Source organism: Rutilus rutilus, assembly GCF_951802725.1.
Source record: "Rutilus rutilus genome assembly, chromosome: 18".
In the NCBI taxonomy this organism is placed as follows: domain Eukaryota; kingdom Metazoa; phylum Chordata; class Actinopteri; order Cypriniformes; family Leuciscidae; genus Rutilus; species Rutilus rutilus.
Genome location: NC_140231.1, coordinates 35,449,839 through 35,471,377, shown reverse-complemented (window position 1 = coordinate 35,471,377; position 21,539 = coordinate 35,449,839). Strand labels below are relative to the sequence as shown.

At 38.9% G+C, this 21,539-nt stretch overlaps 1 long non-coding RNA gene across 1 annotated transcript; it reads right to left on the bottom strand.

Annotated features, from left to right (window-relative positions):
• Positions 1–5,031: 5,031 nt before the first annotated feature.
• On the bottom strand, positions 5,032–21,000 carry LOC311276601. The gene is made up of 3 exons (XR_014625095.1): positions 20,922–21,000; positions 20,559–20,756; positions 5,032–5,928 (listed from the first exon to the last, which is right to left on the bottom strand). It is a non-coding gene; the product is annotated as an uncharacterized lncRNA (long non-coding RNA).
• Positions 21,001–21,539: the final 539 nt, after the last annotated feature.

Genomic DNA, 21,539 nt, shown 5'->3' with positions numbered 1-21,539 from the left:
GCCAGAGAAAGAGAAACTAAAATCACCCGCGCATGTGAAACGTGCTTTACCAAGTCTAACAAGGACAAACGCTGTTAAAAAGAATTTGACATGCAAGAAGTACAAATGTAGGCTATCTGTCCTACAGTGTTTTTCTACTTTACCACAGTTAAGGATGCGAATATAATAGGCCTAATTAAAAGTGAACCAGGAAGAAACGTTTATAATCCCCTTAGAAAATGGGTGAGGTGAGTGAAGATTTGGGAAAAGAAACAAGAGATTCCATGGTGGGACTTTCGACATAGCAGACGTGTTGTAATCATTTGGTCTGCATGTCTGATCTTGTCCTGGGGTGCGTTTCCCGAAAGCATCGTTGGCCAACTATGGTCGCAAGTTCATCGCAATGTCCATTGAACTTTATTGGTAACGACGGAACTTGAGACCATAGTTGGCCAACGATGCTTTCGGGAAACGCACCCTAGATCTCTACAGAGATTGTGTCTATCGGTTTTCAAGATGCTTTAGTGATAAACATGTTCAATCAAAACACATTTACAGAGAGGCTACAACATGAAACAAAGCAGTTTAACTCAGCTCAGCCTTTTTTCATAGAGCACATGCACATGTGAAAACAACAGGAGTTGAACAAATGTGCTTTACAGTACAAATTCAATCACAACATAATACCCTTCTATAAATACCAATAAATACAGTACAAAACCTAAAATCTTATATCTATATTTACAATTGATTCAAAAGCTACATTTTTTTTTTCTTAAAGTGTCAAGGTTTATTCTCTCCTGGAGCAGTGCATGTTTACTATAGTGAAATGTCATTTAAAACATATTTATTTACAATTAATTTTTGTTATAATTTTAGAAAATACTGTCTAAAATGGCTGAATACTTACAAACAGTAACAAATTAAAAACTATATTGTGATAAGAAATTCATTAATTCAAAAAATAATAATACAAAGCATATAAAAATCACAACACCACATTATATAAAAATACATATACATACACATATTCATACAATATATATACTTTCAGTGGCTCATTGAAAAATCGCATCCAAAAATGTAAGAATCCAACATTAAAGCAGTGAATATATCTGTTTACTGTAAAACTATCAGATTTATATATAAACATGTGCATTACATTTACATTTTCAGCAGATTCATTCAGCAGATGTTTTTGTCCATATCGACTTAATGAGAAATGCAGCAAGCGATTTATTTTAATGTGCTGTGGCATCATGAGAGGACGTGTTCTAGAGGACATATGGTGCGGTCAAGTCATCTCGTATAGATCGTACGAGTTGACAATGTCGTAATACCATGGGGAGCTCTGGATCTACTTTAAGCCCCGATCTTTTCGAGTTGTGGGGTGTCAGTGAGAAACATGGCAGAATACCATAATACTTAAAGGTGATGTCAGGCTTTTCTATTTACAGCGCTGTAAGCTATTGCCTGCACAGAATATGATGGCATTATAATATAACATTGTAATATGTAACAAAGTTGGCAGTGGCTTCATAAATTAATTAAAAAAAAGTACACCTGATGCACATTTTATTTGTTCTTTATTTTCTAGAGCTATAGAGTTGTCACAGTTTCCAGTTAATCCACCTCCTCACTACATTTCCCATCATCCTCCCTGGCCCTCACCTGCATGCACTTTCCAATCACAGATCACAGTCACCTGTCACTAATCATCTCTAATCATCATACAGCACTATTTAACACTTCCCTCGTCAGTTCATTGGTGTCTGATCTCGTCTATGACAAGTGCTACAGACTACTCACCTGAGATACTGTCAGGCCTGTCTACTTCCTGAAGTACCCGTTCTTCCCGTCATCGCCGATCTTCATCTTGGTTAGTGATGGCAAAATGAGGCTTCCTGAACCACTGAGACCTCGCAGTCCATTGCTTCAGCCAAAGGTTCATTACTCGAAGCTTCATTCAGCATTGCTCACTAGTGACACCTAGCTACTGTGCAAAGAAGTAGCAGACAAATTAATTCATTCTGAACCAGTGTTCAGAGCCACGCTCCCTCCCTCCCTCCCTCTATAATTTTTTTTTTAATAAAAAAATGTATATTTTATAAAATACTTTTAGAAATACAAATATTTATTTGTAATGTAAATATACAAATAATTATTTATATTTATTTGTATATTTTTATTTAAATGTATATTTTATAAAAATATTTTTATAAATACAAATATTTATTTATTTATTTTGTAGGCTACTCACTGTTGATGTCTGTAACCTTTCATTTGCAATAATAAAAAGACATGATCAGACATTTGTCCATTACTGTGTATATTATAAAATATGTATCTTTCTCTGTCTGAATTTACTTGTGCAGAGTCACACACACAGTTTATTAATTATTCATAAATTGTTTGGATAGTGACAGTATGAACAACAACAGTGACACTGTGTTGAGTGCAGGCAGTGCTTATGTTAGAGGGAGTGTAATAAAGTAAATTTATTCATTTAGCAGATTATAGATAACAGATTATCAAAGTAAACTGCAACAGAATAGTCCGGAAGGAAGGATTACAATAGATTTTTTATTGAGAAACAGAATTATTTCAAGTGTGTTGGGGTTTAGACGATTCCTCTTCTTGGACAAAATCTCTCTAGCCTTGGAAAATATCCTTTCACAAGGAACAGGGGATGCAGGGGAACGTAAAAATGGCAGTGGTACAAATGAGGACACCGATGCTTCTGTTGAGCCCAGACAGGGGAGGATCTCCTCTTTCTTGCTTGTCCATTACCAGGAAAAAGAAGAGTCACAAAAAGCAAACACATCCAAAAAGGCAATCCAAATCAAAAAGCAGTCCAGTCCAGATGCAAAAATCCAGAGCAATCCAAATAATCTTATCTAATTAATATAACAAGACTATAATATAGCTAGGCCTACTATAATAATAATATAGGCCTACTTTAACTATTCTAACCTGATAATGTAATAATATACAGCCCTCACATATGACACAACAGTTATCATCTAACTCTCTGACTCTCTGACACTACTACAACTGCTTCTAATACTCCTGCAACACCCACAAGGTGGCGCGAGTTTCGAACCGCCTTTTATCCGGAAGCGACACTCAGAACGAACCGATGACGTATCCACACAAACCGAGGCCTCGTTTGTCATTAGTCACGTGATTTTCACGTTAACAACACAAGCCTCGAATCGCGGCTTCATCTGGCACGCCCACTTTTTCTCGACACACGCTCCGACGCCTCGGTTCAAATGTCCCATCACTAATCTTGGTTCTTCTCTTCGTCATCTGCCTGCTAAGATATTCATCATTTCTGTTCAGCTAAGTCTTCACCATATCCACGATCAGATATTACCGCTTCTGCATTCCTTCCCTGCATCGCTCGCCCTCTGCACTTAATCTTAAACAATAAGTCTTGTTGTATTCACCTCAACCTTGTCTGCCTTCTTCTGAGTGTGACGCTTGCTGTATTATTGTGTAATTAAGAGAAAGTACTCCGCCATCTTACTCTGGCAAAAATGACCTGAACGCACCTGTCGTCGTAAACACGACTTCCCACCTCGTAAATACGAACTTCGCAGCAGGACTAAATACAACGTTTCAAACACTGACTAGAAGAGTACGGGCTTAAGCAAGGAGGAATACAAGACATAGAAAGCATATAAGATTTAAAAATGAATAAAGTCAACATCAGCAGGACGCCGATGAGTGCTCACAGCATGAGTGCTCCCGAAGATGAGTTTTCAGCTGTTTCTTAAATGCTGTCAGGTTTTGCTTTCCTGGTATAGTTAGGAAGATCATTCACCAGTGAGGAATTGTGAACGTGAAGGTTCTGGAAAGTGATTTTGCGCCTCTCTGTGATGTAGTAAACTTAAAAATATAAAATTCATTCATCATACACAGTAAAAGCCTAACTATGCTAGCGTCCACACCAAAGCATAATATTGTTCTGTTTATTATAAGCTCTGCAGTTTTGTCGTCTTTCACTTTAAATGCTCAAGTGATTGGCTGTCAATGTTTTCATCGTTCAACAGCTGGAAAGAAAAAGTGATTCCAAACCATGTCGTTTCTCTGTGCCGTTGTGGTTATAGTTGTGCTGTGGACTCTTTTACATTTATTACCATTTTTAGAGCTATATCTTTATCGTTATCATGAATGGGCCTTAAAGTTATAGTTCACCCGGAATTTAAAATTGTGTCATCATTTACTCTATCAAGTTGTTCTGAACCTGAATGAGTTTCTTTCTTCTTTTGAACATAAATTAAGCTATTTTGAAGAATATGGATAACCAAACAGTTTCTGGTCCCCATTGACTTCCATAGTGTTTTTTTTACTATACTTTGCAAGTCAATAGGGTTCAGAAAGTGTTTGGTTATCCAAATTCTTCTTAAGTTATTTTAAGTTACACAGAAAATGAAAACTTCATCCAGATGCAGGTTCAGAACAATATGAGGGTGAGTAAATGATGCGCAATTTTGAACTGTGGGTGAACTAACTCTTTATAACACTGTCATTTTTAAATATACACCTGCCATTTGTTTATATATTTAATAAAACTGAAATAGACAATATAAAATATACACTACTTGAACATTGACTGAACATGTTGAGGAATTTTCTGGTTTAGACGATAGAAAACACACACACACCCAAAACTGCCAAAGTAATGTGATATAATTGTATTGCAATTTCAATCAAGTTTGATAAGCACATTTTTTGTATCTCCTTAAAACAAAATAATGATGATAAAATACAAAATAAATAAATATGGGAACCTGCCCAATCTGGAGTGAGTGCTCATATTTTCTGAAATAATGCTGATATAATTTAATGATGGCTAAAGACACAAATTGCATTTACTCAAGTGACTTAAATGTGTTTGTGCATTGACAGAGAAGAACAGTTTTTCTTTATATGTATATTACCAAATATTGTTTGTTTCATGTAGTAACTATTTACAGTATATACTACTATCAGCTTTTGCTTGATTTTATAGTCGATTGTATATTTTTTTCTAGTTTTTGTTTTACAGTATTTGTACTTCATTGTTCATATTTGTATTTTGTGGAGCCCCTAAAGGGACGTGGTGGTGGGGACATTTTTATTCACTTCCCTGGGAAAATTATTGAGGCTGTATGTGTTCATCATTTATGCTGTGGGGGAATGTGAATAATGGCAGTAAAACAACAACAAAAAACCCCCACAATTCTTAGAGAATAATGGAAATTAAATAGCCTAGAAATCTAGACGCACCCTAGCGGCAGCAACATGTATTTTGCAGCCAGTGTAGTCTAGCAACTCTCCGTTGACTTTCGAGCTGGAAAAGCCAAACTCAGGTCAGGCCAATCACATCGTGTATATAGTCGGTGGGCGGGCTTAACATAATGACGACAGAGTTGTGACGGTTCTGCGTGAAATCCCTGCTACCTGAAAACAAAGAATGGCTGCTTCTGCTGACGAACAGCGGTCTTTCGAATCAGTTTGGCTGCGACTCTGGAGGACTTGGAGTTAAGCTTTTCTTTGAGAAAAGAACAAAGAACGGCACTTAAGTCATTCTTTAAAAAGATGTGTTTGTAGTTTTGCTGACGAGATACGGCAAAAGTTTAATACACTAGCTTCGCTGTTGGGAAAACGCTCTGGTTGGTTGAAGCGCTGTCCTATTGCGTGCAGAGGGAATCTGAAAGACAGCCGTTTATCCGCCCCTCGGATTGAGCCGTGCCTATGGCGTGTTGCCAGACCTAACATCTTGATATAGGTCTGGCTTGCCAGGCTAGAAATTAAACGTGTAAATAGAAATGAAGAAGTTTGCTTGTGTCATGTAAACATCTTACCATGTTTAATCTTGCCATGTGCTATTGGGACATTTTCTACTTCCTTCTGAAGTCCTGATTTTGAGTTTGTCATGTCCCAGTGGTTTGTTGTTGTCTATAGAACAGGAATCATGGAGAACACCAGGTTTATTCTTGCCTTCTTATTGGGAAAATCTCAATAAAGCAATATAAACATTCACAGCTCTATCTAGAAAGTCAGCTTTTTGGCAAATCTGGAATTTCTGTCAAATACATGCTAGCTTGGTGTAAAACATACAATATGCTTTAAATGGTTATTCATAAATGTTAATATGCACTACTATAACGACAGGATAAGCTGATGTAGCGGTTGTGGAAAAACTATAAAGAACCGCAACGCATCAAGCGTTCTCCCCTCCGTCCAACTCGGAAACTTGAGTATCTAAAGGTTTCCCAGTGGTAAATAAGACTGGGAGTTCATGTACAATTTTAACAAGAAAACCCTTATTTATGAAAATTCCAATAGTGTGTGAAGCATTAGTCCTGATTATTGAAAATAATCACATTATTGGTGCATATGTAAACTTACTCAGTGATTCAAAGATTTGATGAGGTAATAATAAAACTGTTCAGCAAAATTGACAATGCATGTCTAACTTGTATGTATGTATGTATGTATGTATGTACAGTATGCATGTATGAAAAAAATACAACAAATTTCTCGTCTGTTTGCACACACTTGATGAATAAAGCTCATTCTAATTCTGTACTGTATAACTTTGCCCAGTTTACAGTGGGTCAAAGCTTCACACAATATGGCTGTTCTTGTTTTTTTGTTGTGTGCATGCATGAGAGTCCCGTGGGCCGGTCATTAGAGGCTCGAGGAATCTTGTGAGCAGTTACTCAAGACTTGCAACACTGTAACTTATTGTCACACTCACGCTCCCACCTCAGTATTTCCTTATATTTACATTTAGCAGACGCTTTTATTCAAAGCGACTCACATTGCATTTTAAGGCACACATTTACATTCTTATCAGTTCTTGCTTTCCCTAGAAATTGAACCCATGACCTTGGTTTTGCAAGCGCCAACGCTCTACATTAAAGGTTACCAGTAAAGTTGTCAATATCTGCTGAGGCTGTAAACAAGAATTCTATAAAATAGGGAGACCAGCTGTGGTTGTAACATGGGGAGAGTTGGTTTCAAAGAATATGTTGAAAGTCAGTGGTGAGGATGTTTGTATGTGGCACATTCAAAACCAAAGGAAATGTGTGTAAAATGTCACTGGGCCCACCAAGCCTAGTTAACAACATATGTCCCCATTGTGACTTCGATGGAGAATATTCACATATTGACAGCACAAACTCCTAAGTCAAACAGAAAGTGGATTTGAGTTATGATCTCAGAGAGAGGCATTGTTTTAGATCTTAGTTCTTATGGATTTTTAATAAACCTGTTTTCGAAGCATTTTGCATGGTGTGGCCTCTGTTTTTTGCTTCGTTTGTTTTATTATTACAATTTATCTGTAACAAATCTGTGAAAAATATAGGGCACAGTGTACTGTATTAATTTGATGGAATTTTTTGTATTTTTTTATTTTTATTTTTACAGGTGTTTTACCTATATTTTGAACTTCATTGCGTTGTGTTTTAGGGTTAATGGAAATGTCCGGGTAATAAGCTGCCAGTACTTTTACTGTTATCTCACAGATTTATATTTTACAGTGTGTATCCAGTATTCAGTGAGTATTGAATCTCTTCTGAACAGCTTCAGTTCAGGTGTCAGTGGCACTAATGATCTGCTGACTGAATCTGCACACTGAAAAAGCCAGATGCCTGTTCCTGTTGCATGAAGCTAGTTGAACAAGCTAGTTTAAGAGTATGTTTAGATCAGGTTCAGAGGGTTCACAATACTCGATATAAATGCAGAGAGAGTTTGTGAAGGCAGCTGAAGAACATTTCTGACTATAACAATACATGTGAATCAAATAAATAGGCCTTAATAATCTATATAGTTTCACAAAGAGCACAAAAGAATAAGTTTAATCTGCTTAAAAGCTTATATATTAAAGTTTGTATTTATATTTATATTAATTTAAAAGCAAAGTTTAATATAAATTGTAAATGAATATAATAATTATAAGAACATATTATTTATATTATGCATAACTACAATTCGCATAATATAAATATAATAAATAATTAGCAGCAAAAGATGAGCAATTTAGTGTTTTTCACTATAAACCACTGTAATTTGGAGCGAGAGGTACAGGCGGAGTGGCTTTATGGCATCGGATAGTAAATGTCACTTTCCTCACAGCTGATTGGCCCAGGTTTGGTCTGCGATGTCTAACCCAGAATAACACCTGGTCCAGAACAAGTTAGCCGTGTAGCGTAAGATACCATGATGATGAAACCCACTAAACACCAATCCACCTTCTTGAGCCCAAAAAAACATTTGCTCAAACTAATGTCAACTTACCAACTGGAACCAGTTTCAGGCAAAAGGCCACAAAAAGATTTCAGAACCTGAAAAGGACTTGCACAATGAAACTAAACCTAAATAGAACAATGTATGTTCTGCTTTTAGTTTCATTGTGTTTTGGTTTCCTATTCTGAGATCCCAGTGCTTGTTTTCCTCTAATTTATCTGTTTTACGATGATACAAAGCCTGTGTATTTAAGCTTTCAGTTAATTCAGTTGTTTGTTCATTCTCGTTCATGTTGTTGTTTTAGTGTGGATTTCTTGAGAGATCTTTAAGTCTATTAAATACTACTTCTTCAAATCTACTTGTGCCGTGCCACACAGAACTGTTTCAGCACTTTCTAAATGATTATATCAGCAAAACAACTTGCGAAAGGGAACAAATGTATCTGTCTGGATCATATTTTTTGTGTGTATATGTGTATATATGGCCTACACACACAGTATACATATACAGTGGAGGATGCGCCAAAAGAGCCTTCACCTTCAGTCAGCCGGTCCGTCGCTGCACACAAATACACACTTTAATATCTGTCATTTCATGCAGGTGTTTTTTTCATGCAGGTGCTCTTCAGCTCTGAGGAATAGATGGTTAAACAGGTGGTTTTGTGTGGAATGCGTAGTTCCTTATTTTTTACCCAACGTTTCAGTTCCTTTTTCGTTTCTTTTTTTTACAGTTTTTCTTGATTGTTACACACTATAACCAGGCTTTATATATATAACCAACTAAAATTTCAAAACCATAACGCCATTTATCAAGAAGCACACCCATTTCCCTAAACTATAAACACTATTCCCCTGTTTTAACACATGAGTCAGATTTGTTGAACTGTTGTTTCGCACGTACGATCACACGTGATCAGTCTAGGCTGGTCCCTGGAGCGTACGATCAGACCGATGTGATTAGAACGGTCAGTGCATGACATGAAATTCAAATGTGCTTTCGCGCGATGGCTGGCGCTGAGCCAGAGACAGGCGCGCTCAGAGCTGTCATATATCACAACTTTTCAGTGTTTTTAACCACATAATGTTTATTTTAGGTTTCAGACATATAAGTACAAAAAAAACAATACATTTAGAGTTTGTAAAATACACACTGGGATAAGGATGAGGAGGAGCAAGGGCAAGAAGACAAGCAGTCTCAGATGAAATTCAAGGAACTCTAGTTGCCCATGTCTTTATCAATGGTATGACTATGAGGGAGGCTCGGCTACGAGTAAGGCCAAATTTGAGTCGCTTCACCGTCGCTGTAGCAGCCCAGTTGAGTAAAGAAAAGTCGCTCTCTCACTGATGTTGTTGTTTTATTGTCCTTAATGCCTTCAAATCACCTTTACAACACCTTCACAACACCGTAAGAGCTAGAACAGATAAATTAACATTATTGGAATATGTAAATGGTTCACATTATATAAATTAAACAAAAACAGTCAATATAGCACCTAAATCACTAAATGAACACTAATAGTTATCATAAATAACTTAAATTAGTCAAAATATCTACCAAACATATATAAATATCAAAGATATATGCTATGCAACATTATGCTATGCTATGTAATATACAAGTGTATAATATACAATGTATACCTTGTACTCCTTCCAACCAGGTGCTAAAACAATAGATGCAAAAACGAATACTACAAAAAATACAAACAAATAGTGACTAGATGCCTAAAATAACTTTAAAGTTGCCTAAATACTATATATCACATCCGTGAATCCGTGACCGCATGGTTCCGTGTCTCCGTCTCTCTGCAAGCTGTGTGAATGCGCGCTCTGTGCGCACAAGTAAGCTGCGAGCATTTCCGGCTAGCCGTCTTTTCAAAATAAAGGTCTCTATAGGCTGAATAACTAAGAGTGCAAAGTAAACTTCAAAAAATATAATAAACAATATTAAGAATATTAAACTAATATTAAGAAATATAGAATAATGATAATATCAGAATAATATATATTAATACTTAAGACTAATTCCAATAACAGGGTTATTTACACTCCCATCAAATTATGAGTGACTACAAATCTCAACTTTAATCACGAATGATTTCTAAAATAAATTACTCTGGTTTAAGGTTAGATGTAAAGGAAAGACTTAAACATATTTTACTGTGAACTGTATTAATCAAAGGATATGTCAGGAAGTTCAGGCTGCCTCTAGCAGCAGGACCAGCTTCTGCACTGGACGATCCACTATTGAAGGTTTGTTCAGACGTTTACCATCCTTCCCCAGTTTTCTGTCTCCAAAACGGATCTTTACTCTTCTCACCAAGCCATCCTTGTCAACTACAGTCTCAATAACTTCTGCCAAGCGCCACTCATTCCTGGGCAGATCGTCTGCCTTCTCCAAGACTATGTCTCCAACTTGCATGTTCCTTCTTGGTGTAAGCCAGCATTGTCTTGTTGCAATGTTAGAAACATACTCCTTCTGCCAACGACTCCAAAATTGCTCTGCTAAGTATTGGACATGGCGCCATCTCTTGCGAGCATAAACGTCTTCCCTAACAAACTTGCCAGGGGGTGGAAGAGCTTGGGTAGTTTTCAGAGTGAGCAGGTGATTTGGGGTAAGGGGCTCAGGACTCTTAGGGTCATTTAGATTGTCCACTGTGAGCGGTCGGCTATTTACAATTGCCATAGCCTCGTAGAAGAAGGTCCGAAGGGAAGAGTCATCAAGCCTTCCAGAAGATAAGGACAGTGTGGAATTAAGAACACTTCTCACAGTTCTAATCTGTCTCTCCCAAACTCCTCCTGTGTGACTTGAATGGGGTGCATTGAAGACAAAGTCACATTGTTTTTCTGCTAAGAACGTTACTAGACGACTGGTGTCAATATCTTTCATGGCCTTAGCAAACTCATTCTTAGCTCCAATGAAATTACTGCCTTGGTCGCACCTTATCTGACGAACTGCTCCTCTGACAGCGACAAAGCAACGCAGGCCATTGATAAAGGCGTCCGTGGACATATCATCCAGCATCTCAATATGGATGGCTCTGCAACAGAAACAGGTAAAGAGAAGTCCATACCTCTTGTATGATTTCCGGCCCTGTCTGGTGATGAACGGACCAAAAACATCCATTCCACAGTACGTGAATGGAGGTGATGGATCTGTACGTTCTGAGGGCAGGTTGGCCATTTTTTGCTCTTCTGTGGGTCTGCGAAGTTTGCGACATCTCATACACCGTCGTACAAAGGATGCAACAGTCCTGTTTACTCCGGTTATCCAAAATCCTCTTGATCTGATCTCATTGATAGTTAAGCCTTTTCCTTGATGTTCAGTTTTCTCATGACAATCGGCGATCAGAAGTTTTGTAAGATGATGGTCTTTTGGAATTATCACTGGATATTTAACAGAGTTGGGGACAGAAGAGCTGCAAAGCCTTCCTCCCACCTTAAGCAATCCGTCATGGTCAACAAAAGTGTCTAGATTGTATAGCTTGTTGTTGTGTGAGAGTTGCTTGCCCTTACGGAGTAATTCTATCTCTTCTGCATAGATCTGACTCTGTAAGTCTTTGATGATGATGCACTTAGCATCCTCACGTTCTGCCACTGTACTGTGGTCACTTGACTTGTCTTTCCTGACTCGACGAAGTAGACGTGCAACTGCTTGGATAACTTTGGACCATGAGGACAACTTTGCGAGACGATTGGATAAGCAGGAATACTGTACAGTTTGTGTTTTCAGTGACTGAGCCTTCTTGACTTCTGGGTCTCCAATTGGAAGTTGTGTGTTAACATCCACAGGGGGAGCCATTTGCCTTTCCCACAAGATGTTCGGTCCTCTGAACCAGCTGGAAGTGACAAGATCATTAACACTCATACCTCGTGATGCATAGTCGGCTGGATTTTCATCTGAGGGAATGTATCGCCACTGTTGAGGGGTTGTACTATGATGAATTCTCTGAACTCGATTTGCGACAAACGTGTGGAAGCGGCGAGCTTCATTGTTTATATAACCTAACACCACTTGAGAGTCAGTCCAGAAAAAAGCCTCTGCATCAGCAAGGTTCATTTCTTCCTTTAACATATCATTAACTGCTACTGACACAACTGCAGCAGTCAACTCCAACCGAGGAATTGTTGTGACCTTAAGGGGGGCTACTCTAGATTTTGCCATGAGCAAAGAACAATGGACATCACCTTGTTCATTTTCGAGCCTAAGGTATGAGCACTGGCCATATCCTCTTGTGCTGGCGTCTGAGAAGTGGTGAATTTCTCTCTTTGTGGATCTCTGAAATCCAGCAGGTACAATACAACGAGGCACCTTGATCTCCTCTAAGTTTTCAAGATCGGCCTTCCAGTGCTCCCACCTTGGCCGCAACCCATCTGGTAAAGGATCATCCCAGCCCATGCCATTCCTGCACATTTCTTGCAGAACAGCTTTTCCATTGAGCAAGAATGGTGCAAGAAACCCTAGGGGGTCAAACAATGAGGCCACTATAGACAGTATGCCTCTACGGGTTGCTGGCTGGTCCCTTAGGTTGACACGAAATTGGAAGTTGTCATGTTCCAGTTGCCAGTAAATGCCTAAAGCTCTTTCCAAAGGCTGGTCAGTGAGGGATAGATTGACAGCTGTAACGTCCACAGCACACTCAGAGGGTGGTATGCTCTTCAAAACTTCCGTGTTGTTGGATACAAACTTGTGCAATCTTAAACCTCCTAGTGCGCAAACCTGGCGAGCTTCTCGTGCCGACTGGATGGCCTTCTCTGCACATTCAACACTGGAGACTCCATCATCCATGTAGAAATCTCGCATAATGAATTGTGAACCTAGGGGATACAGATGTTCACCTTCTCTTGCAAGATGTTTCAGTCCGTAGTTAGCACATCCAGGGGACGAAGAGGCACCAAATAGATGTACTCTCATGCGGAATGTTTGAGGCTGTGAGTCGAAATCTCCATTTCTCCACCATAGAAATCGTAAGTAATCTCGATCTGCCTTGTCAACATGGAACTGGTGAAACATCCTCTCAATATCACACATTAAGGCCACTGGATACTGTCTGAACCGCAAAAGAATGCCAGTCAGGCTGTTCATCATGTCAGGGCCTGTGAGAAGATGATCGTTCAAGCTGGACCCCTTGTATCTGGCAGAGCAGTCAAAGACTATGCGTAATTTCCCTGGCTTCTTTGAATGATACACCCCGTGATGAGGGATGTACCATTTTTCTCCTTTCCTTCCTTCATCAATGACTCTTTCTGCGTCACCATTCTCTATTACGTCTTCCATGAACTTCACATAATGCTCTCTGTACTCCTTGTCCTTAATTAATCTCCGCTTCAGATGTTGAAGTCTCATGACAACAAGAGGCTCATTATCTGGAAGATATGGTCTTTTCTTGAATGGAAGGGGCATTTCCAAATGACGATCTTCGTTCATTTTGATGTTTTCTTCTAGTTTATTCAAGAACATAATGTCCTCTTGAGACACCACTTTTGAGTTTTCTTTAGTATCCTTGAAGTCTGACTCCAGCACTTTGATAACATCAGCTGGTGTTACTGAAGGAATCTCCTTAATAGATACTCTGTGACACATGCTAACACAGCTTTGTGACTCATGTGTCAAGGAAGGGCCCACGATGCTCCATCCAAGATCCGTGCGAACAGCATATGGCTCATTGTCTGCTCCGAGAATCACTTCTCTGGGTGCTAAAGCTCTGGGACAATTATATCCTAATAAAAGACCAACCTCACAGTCTTGAAGCAGGGGAATTCGGTCTGCCAGAGGAGTAAGATGTTTCCAACACCTGGCAGTCTCACTGGTAGGGATGTGGGCACGATCCACAGGGATACATTCCTTAGTATATGCAGGAGGGAGTTCTAGAATTACCGTAGAATTAAAACCTCTGACTCGAAGACCAGAAACTCTTTCACTAGATATTAATGAATCTCTTCCAACCATGGTAGTGAGCCTAAGTGTCACTGGGCATGAGTCAACCTTTAGACTTTGACTTACTGCATATTCAACGAAGACAGTGTCGCTTTGTGTGTCTAACAGAGCATAGACGAGTTTCTCAGAGGCTGGGTCATTTTGTGAGGACAACCACACTGGCACAATTATTGAAGTGTTCGCAGAAGTGCATCCAGATTCTACACTTAAAGATGTCGTCACAATTCTTTCATGTGTGTTCTCTGGGCCTTGTGCAGGGGAGGATTTAACCCTTTTAATGAAGCTGTCATCGTGTAAACAGGTAGGATGTCTTCCCTTGCAGGTATCACAGCAATGTCTGGAACGACACTCTCTGGCACTGTGACCAAGCTTCAAACATCCGTAGCACAGCTTGGTGTCTTTTATGAACTGTCTCCGCTCTTCAAGAGACTTTGCAGAGAATTTAGGACAAACATGAATTTGATGTTCACAGTTTTGGCAGAACAGACATGGTTTAGAGACTTTACTATTGTGCTTTGGATTCTCATATTGTGTGATCATCTTTGTGTGAAAGACATTGGCTTTGTTCTTACCAACCTTGAGGTTCTGTTTATCCTTACCAACCTTGAGGTTCTGTTTATCCTTATTAGCTTCAGAGAGGTGAAGAGCATAGAAGGAAGTGACTGGGTTACAGGCTACCTCAGCCTCAACTGACATGAAGTTAGCAAAATCATGGAAAGGTGGGAAATCTTGGGTCTCACTCAGTGTTTGCGTAGCTTGACGATTCCAGCGGGCAGCCGCCCAATCAGGAAGTTTACTAACGAGTTTTCTATTTTCCTCACAATCATTCAGTATTTCCAGTCCCTTAACATGAGGCATAGCATCCTTACATGCATTCAGGAAATCGGAGAAATTTCTGAGTCCTTCAGCGTCCTTGGGCTGGATTCTGGGCCAGCATGCAAGTTTCTCTCGAAATGCTCTTTGTACAATGAACGGCTGTCCATAGCGATCTTGAAGTCTTTTCCATGCGTCCTTGTAAGCTTCCTCATCGTTTCTGTAAAACATAACTTCAAGAGTTTTACGAGCGGAACCAGTGACATACTTCTTCAAGTAGTATAACTTATCTGCTGAGGAGATATGTCTTTTGTCGATGAGTGATTGAAATGAAGCTTTCCATTCAATAAAGTGAATGGGGTCACCACTGAAGACTGTAGGCTCTGGCATAGGAAGTCTGTTCAGCGTTATACTGTCTTGAACAGCCTGTGCAAGGTAAGACACATCAGCATTGGGAATTGGCGATAATGCTTTTTCATTGAGTGTTGGCTCAATGGAGTATGAATACACAGGGTTTTGTGTGGGAATGCTTACAGGTTGTTGCAGCTCGTCATTCTGATTAGCAAAGGGAATGATGTCTTCCTTATCATACACCTTTAGTCTGGCTCTAGCTGCTTGTACCTCCTTTGCCGCCTGTAATCTTTCAAACTCACTCCTTTGAGCGTCAAGTTCCTTTCTTTGCCTTTCTTCTAGAAGTCGTATTTTTTCCTTTTGTTCCCTTTCCTCCATTATTGCTGCATATTCTGCTTCCTTTGCTGCAAGCTCTGCTTCTGCCTCTAATCGTTTAGCCATCAGCATGGAATTCAGTGAAGGTTGACTTATGGGTGTACTTGATTTGGAGCTGATACGTGAGACTGTAGAACCGTAGACGGAGCGAGCATAATCTCGATCAAGCAATTCACGAAGACTTCCTCTTACTCTTTCACCGTCTATGTCTCCATCAACACCTGAAATCCTCTCATAAGCAATCCTTACTATATCCTTTGTCACAGCATCACAAGCATCAATCCGTCTTCTGGTTTCAGTTGGAGGAGTAACATTACTACGAACTCTCGTGTATGCATTCATCACATTATCTCTTTCATTTTCCAATGTGTCTATAAGTGTTGCTAACTGACTCTCGGAAATATCAGTTTTCAGCTGCACTCTAGCCTTTCGAGCCTCAGCTTTCCATTGCTCATATGCACGCATGAGCCTTCTCTCTGCCTTTTGTGACTCCTCTCTTTGATACTCAAGCATCTTTTCTGTTGGAATTCGTTCACGAACAGAGCGACGTACTCTAGTTGTCTTTCCACCATCAGAATGATCTACTAGGATCTCATCTTCTGTATCTTTTCTTACTAATATTAAGAAATATAGAATAATGATAATATCAGAATAATATATATTAATACTTAAGACTAATTCCAATAACAGGGTTATTTACAGTCGCCTCGAGAACCTTCAGGGAGGTGTGGTGGCAAACAAAACTCTATCACTGAATAAGAGACAAACATTTCCAATAGTCTTTGATGAGGTGTATTTTCTTGCAATAAAAGCCCAGCAGTCGTACAGAGTGTGACAGTGAAGCAGGGCCGGAGTGGAGCCACTTTTCAGCCCTGGAGGTCATGCCCAAGACCGGCCCACTTTTTCCACGGTGGAATTCCAAATTAGCACTTTTTCCCAATTTGGATAAATGAAGCAACAGTTCAGTTGTTACTATTGTGTAGTTGGTATTAATACCATAGTTCAACAAATAATGTAAAAGTTAAATAATAATTCACTTAGACTTTATAAGAAGCAATTGCGATTTTATATCACACAATTCAGACTATATCTCGCAATTCTGTATTTCTGACTTTAAAAAGAAACAATTGCAACTTTATTTCACGCAGTTCTGACTTTATATCTTGCAATTTCTGACTATAAGAAGCAATCGACTTTAATTCACACAATTCTGACTTTATAAAACGCAATTGAGACTTAATATCACGTAATTCTGACCATCTCGCAATGCTGACTTTATAACACGCAATTGCAACTTTATTTCAGGCAATTCTGACAGTTATATCTCGCAATTCTGACTTTATAAAACGCAATTGAGACTTAATATCACGCAATTCTGACCATCTCGCAATGCTGACTTTATAACACGCAATTGCAACTTTATTTCAGGCAATTCTGACTTTATAACACGCAATTGAGACTTTATTTCACGCAATTCTGATGTATTCCGAAATGTAAACTCACAAGTGTGAGATAAAAAGTCGCAATTATCTTTTAAAACGTTTTATTCTGTGACGCAAACAAGCTTCCATACCTCCTGGCCTCTTCCTCCCAGCCATCCTCCCTGACGCGTACCGTTACGGTAGGGCCCGCGGCCGCAGTAGCCTACCTAAAACGTTTTGGAAAAGACTGGCTGTGGACCCAACCAACTCTATAGTAGGGGAGGGGAGAACTCCCTCACATGGTACAACCCATGCAGAGGCTGCGCGCTGCAGTGTCAGAGGGCAGAACGTGTAATGTTACTAACGTGACATTGAAATGTGAAACAAAAAACAAAAAACAAAAACAAAAAAATCCTCGACCGGCCCAAAAGCGAAGCGGCCCACCGGGAATTCTCCCGATTCTCCCGATTACCCAATCCGGGCCTGCAGTGAAGGGAGGACATACTTTATCCTTTATAGTCTTGACTCCCAGAATGTTATCTTTCTAGGCCAATGATGGTATTTCAACCATATGTGGAACATTCTTAGACGTGTTCATCATACTTCATCCTTGAGTGGAGGCTCTCCTGTCACGTACCAACATTCTTTACCAGTCCAATACAATTCCATATATATCTTCAATATACTATATAAATATAATATCCATTTATACACATTCATCTTATATTCTGATAGAATATATGATGAATTTTTATGAATGGATTTTACATTTATATAGTATATTCTGTAACAGTGCATTTCTTAACCATAGGCTTGATATTTTTTGATATTACATGAATCTGTATTATAATAAATAATAATGCAAAAATATAAAATAAACATTGTTTAATCAACGACGATGATGGAGAATATTTTGCTGCTTAGATTATTAGAACTGCTGCTTTCTAAGAGAAAAGAGAAAAAACATTCTCAGATGTAGTATAACACAAACAAAGATCAATATAACAGATTTGTGCATAATTTCTTCTCAGTTATAACTCTATTTGGTTGCCTTTTGAGGGAACTCAATACTGCGTCAGTTGCTGATACTATGGGGATGCATCCCATGGAAACCGGTGTCTGAAGCACGTGTGAAATCGCGCCAATCTTAAGAGCTGTGATCTTGTTTGATTCTCTCTCGAGGGATGAGATTCAAGTATTTGCACAGAGGGAAATCTGCTTTTGAGGGAGCTGAAAGCATTTTATTGGGATTCATTGCATTCGCTAGCCGGGATGCCAGCCGAACTTAGCCCCGCCCACAACATTTGAGGTCGGGAAGTTCGGTCTGAACTTGATTCGTTGTGGAGCTATTATGATTGGTTGGCTATTATGGATAGCTGTGATTGGTTGTAGGTCTATCCAATTGAGTGCAGAGGCATTTTCCTTCCTGGTTCGGTTGAAACACGCCTCATAATCACAGCCCAATGGAGCAGATCAGACTCATTCTGACTAGAATCTGAGTATGACGACGTCAGGCTAGTCATTCGCTGTGTGTAGCTCCGCCCTGGTTTGACTCTCTCTTGACGAATGAGAGTGGAGCGTCTGCACTTGGCGGTTTGGGTATCAACAGTGGAGATTGTGCAGAGCATGGGGAGGAGTTTGACGAGAGTATTCTTTTATTTGTTCTTCTGTTAGCTCCATTGCTCTCAAGTCCCATTTTTAGATTTGGAAGCTTGCTCTGCGAATTCTTCCAATTAAATATCGATATTAATTAAACATCAATGCTCAGGAAGTCTGTGGCTCTGCGGCCAAATTCAACCTGGCTTAGATTATATTATGTGGTGTGTCTAGTTTTTAGGAATTAGATGTGCAGAGAAAGTTGAGGCGGATGCTTTTAATAATCCACCTGGGTGGGTAAAGTGGGTAAAAGTGGGTAAGAATGTGAATGTGTTTTTAAAAAAGCTGATGTTTTTATATCACTTCCATCCGGTGTTTGTGTAAACATAGTCACTATATTTGCACACTTTCTAAAGTTTGCAGGGAATGGGCAGATGGATAGAATGAAGTGGACTACACATATCACTGTTATTGAAAAAAATTATATCGCAATATATATATTGACATTGAATTATTGTCCAGCCCTAAGTGGACTACACCCACTGTTGCCCTCCATGATGGGATGTGATAGTGCAGTATAGCACACTTCCTCAGTGAACTTGTGGCGGTAATATCGTCCTGACAGATATCTAGAGTGTAGAGCTGGACAGGGGAGGTTGAATGTGGTTTCTGTCCACTCTTCACTTGATGTCCTCCCCAATTAAAGCTTTTACTCTACTAAAGCATAAAATACCATAATATGTTTGCAGATATTTAGGAAACATGCTGAGTTCACATAAACGTTTCTCTGAAAAACACTTGTGTTCCACGTAAGAATGTCGTTGTTGGTTTTTGTTTTGGTGTGTGTGTGTGTGTGTGTGTGTGTGTGTGTGTGTGTGTGTGTGTGTGTGTGTGTGTGTGATCTCGCCCACTGCCAGTTCACCCAGTAGTGTTTCGACACCCCGGGATGCCAGTTGTTAGGAAACACAGCACCATTACAGCCAGCAAACACACTGGGTCAGAGATCGCAGATTCCACCCAACCTAAAAATCTCTATGAACGAGAGCATATTAAACGAGGATAAATCAACTCATCTTACAGTGTAATTCTCCTCGGCTTTCATTGTCAATTGCGCTCGTTGCACTCTGCAATGTCAGAAACTGGTAATGAAAAATACAACAATCTGATTATTGTATTCATGTGTAGCTCAAACAGAAGAGCATGTGATATGATGGATTAAATTCCTACTGAATGAAAGAACTCATTCATGAATCAGAGTAACTTTAGCTGAAAGTTGTGGAAATAATTTTACATACAGCTTACAGATTCAACAAAATGTGCAGAAATTAAAAAAGAAAAGAAAAAAAAGAGGGATATAAATATATATTGTATGAATATCATAAATATTGTATGATGTTGTCTTATCATGAAAAAGCATAACACATTACAGAGGTTTACATATGGTCCTAAAGACAATTTTCATTTCACACACGTCTAGTACAATTATGTGGTTTTGTGTTATTAATACATATATGCATGTGTATACTTTTTTCTTGATTTACCCTGAAAAAATGGAAGTGAAATGTGACAACATGTCCCATTGGTGGGGTTCATGACCATATTAAATATAGTAAATACACTAAGTTTCATCATGTGTGGAAAGTTTATAGTTAGTAGAATAATATAATGTGTTACTCTTTTGTTTCAGTGTAGTTATTCATTAATGAGACTACAGTAGGCTACACTTTTCCTATAAAGTTCATGTATCGTGAATAAAAAGGCACAGTTTAGAACTGATTTGACTCAGAGAAATTGCATTGATGATGAAATATGAGATAAATCATAAAAATCATAAATACTCACAGTTTGGTCTTCCACTATTAATGCTGCTTTTTCTGACTAGTCTCAGTGTCTTTTTCGGCTCATTAGATCGTAACTTTTTGTCCTTTTTGTTCACCATTGTTCTCTTTCTCTCTTGTGCATATGTTTAATTATCCTGCAGTTTGTGAAGCTCCATAAATGTTCTTCAGTGCATCCGATTACACTCTACCTTTGTATAATCTGTTTAAAAAGTTGAAAATGTAATTATTTTATTTTAGTTGTTGCGCTACAGTACAGTACATTTCAGTTTCACTATAATACAAAAAACATAAATGTCCATATTTAAATGTATTAATTAATAAACATATCTTTACTAAATAATTAAAGACAAAGTGTTATATTCACCTTGTGATGATCTGAAAAGAGGGAATCTCGACCACAGTTCTGAGCTGACTGAAGTTCCTCCATATCCCACGCTGACAGTGTTGCCAGATTGGGACGGGGATTTCCAGCCCAAATAAAGCTCACCGAAACCCGCCCACTACAAGAAAAAAAAACCCAAAATGTTATGGCCAAAATAATATGATATAATTTTGGACCATGTAATTCAAGGTTGATTAGCACAATTTGTATTTCCTTAAAACAAAACAACGATGATAAAACAATAAATAAATAACTTTTCCAGGAAAACAGCCACCCTCGTCATAGCATCTGTGGACATTGTACTTAAAAACGTGAAATAAAAATAAAATAAATGGAGAGCGTTAACTAATGCTCGTATGCCTAATGTAGTGAGTATTCAAGCTACGGAGAAAATAAAGTTTGAATTTGTCATGCTTTGTTCCGATCAGAGCTCGTGAGCAGAGAACGCGTTTCTGAATATTCCCTCGCCATAGACAGTAAAAGAAATGGACACAGCGACCCCATTGGATTCAACGGAGACAAAGTGAAGCCAATTAGAAAATCTTACTTCCTGGGGGTCCAGCGTACTGCGCAGACTCAAACTGAGCTCGACGACGTAGA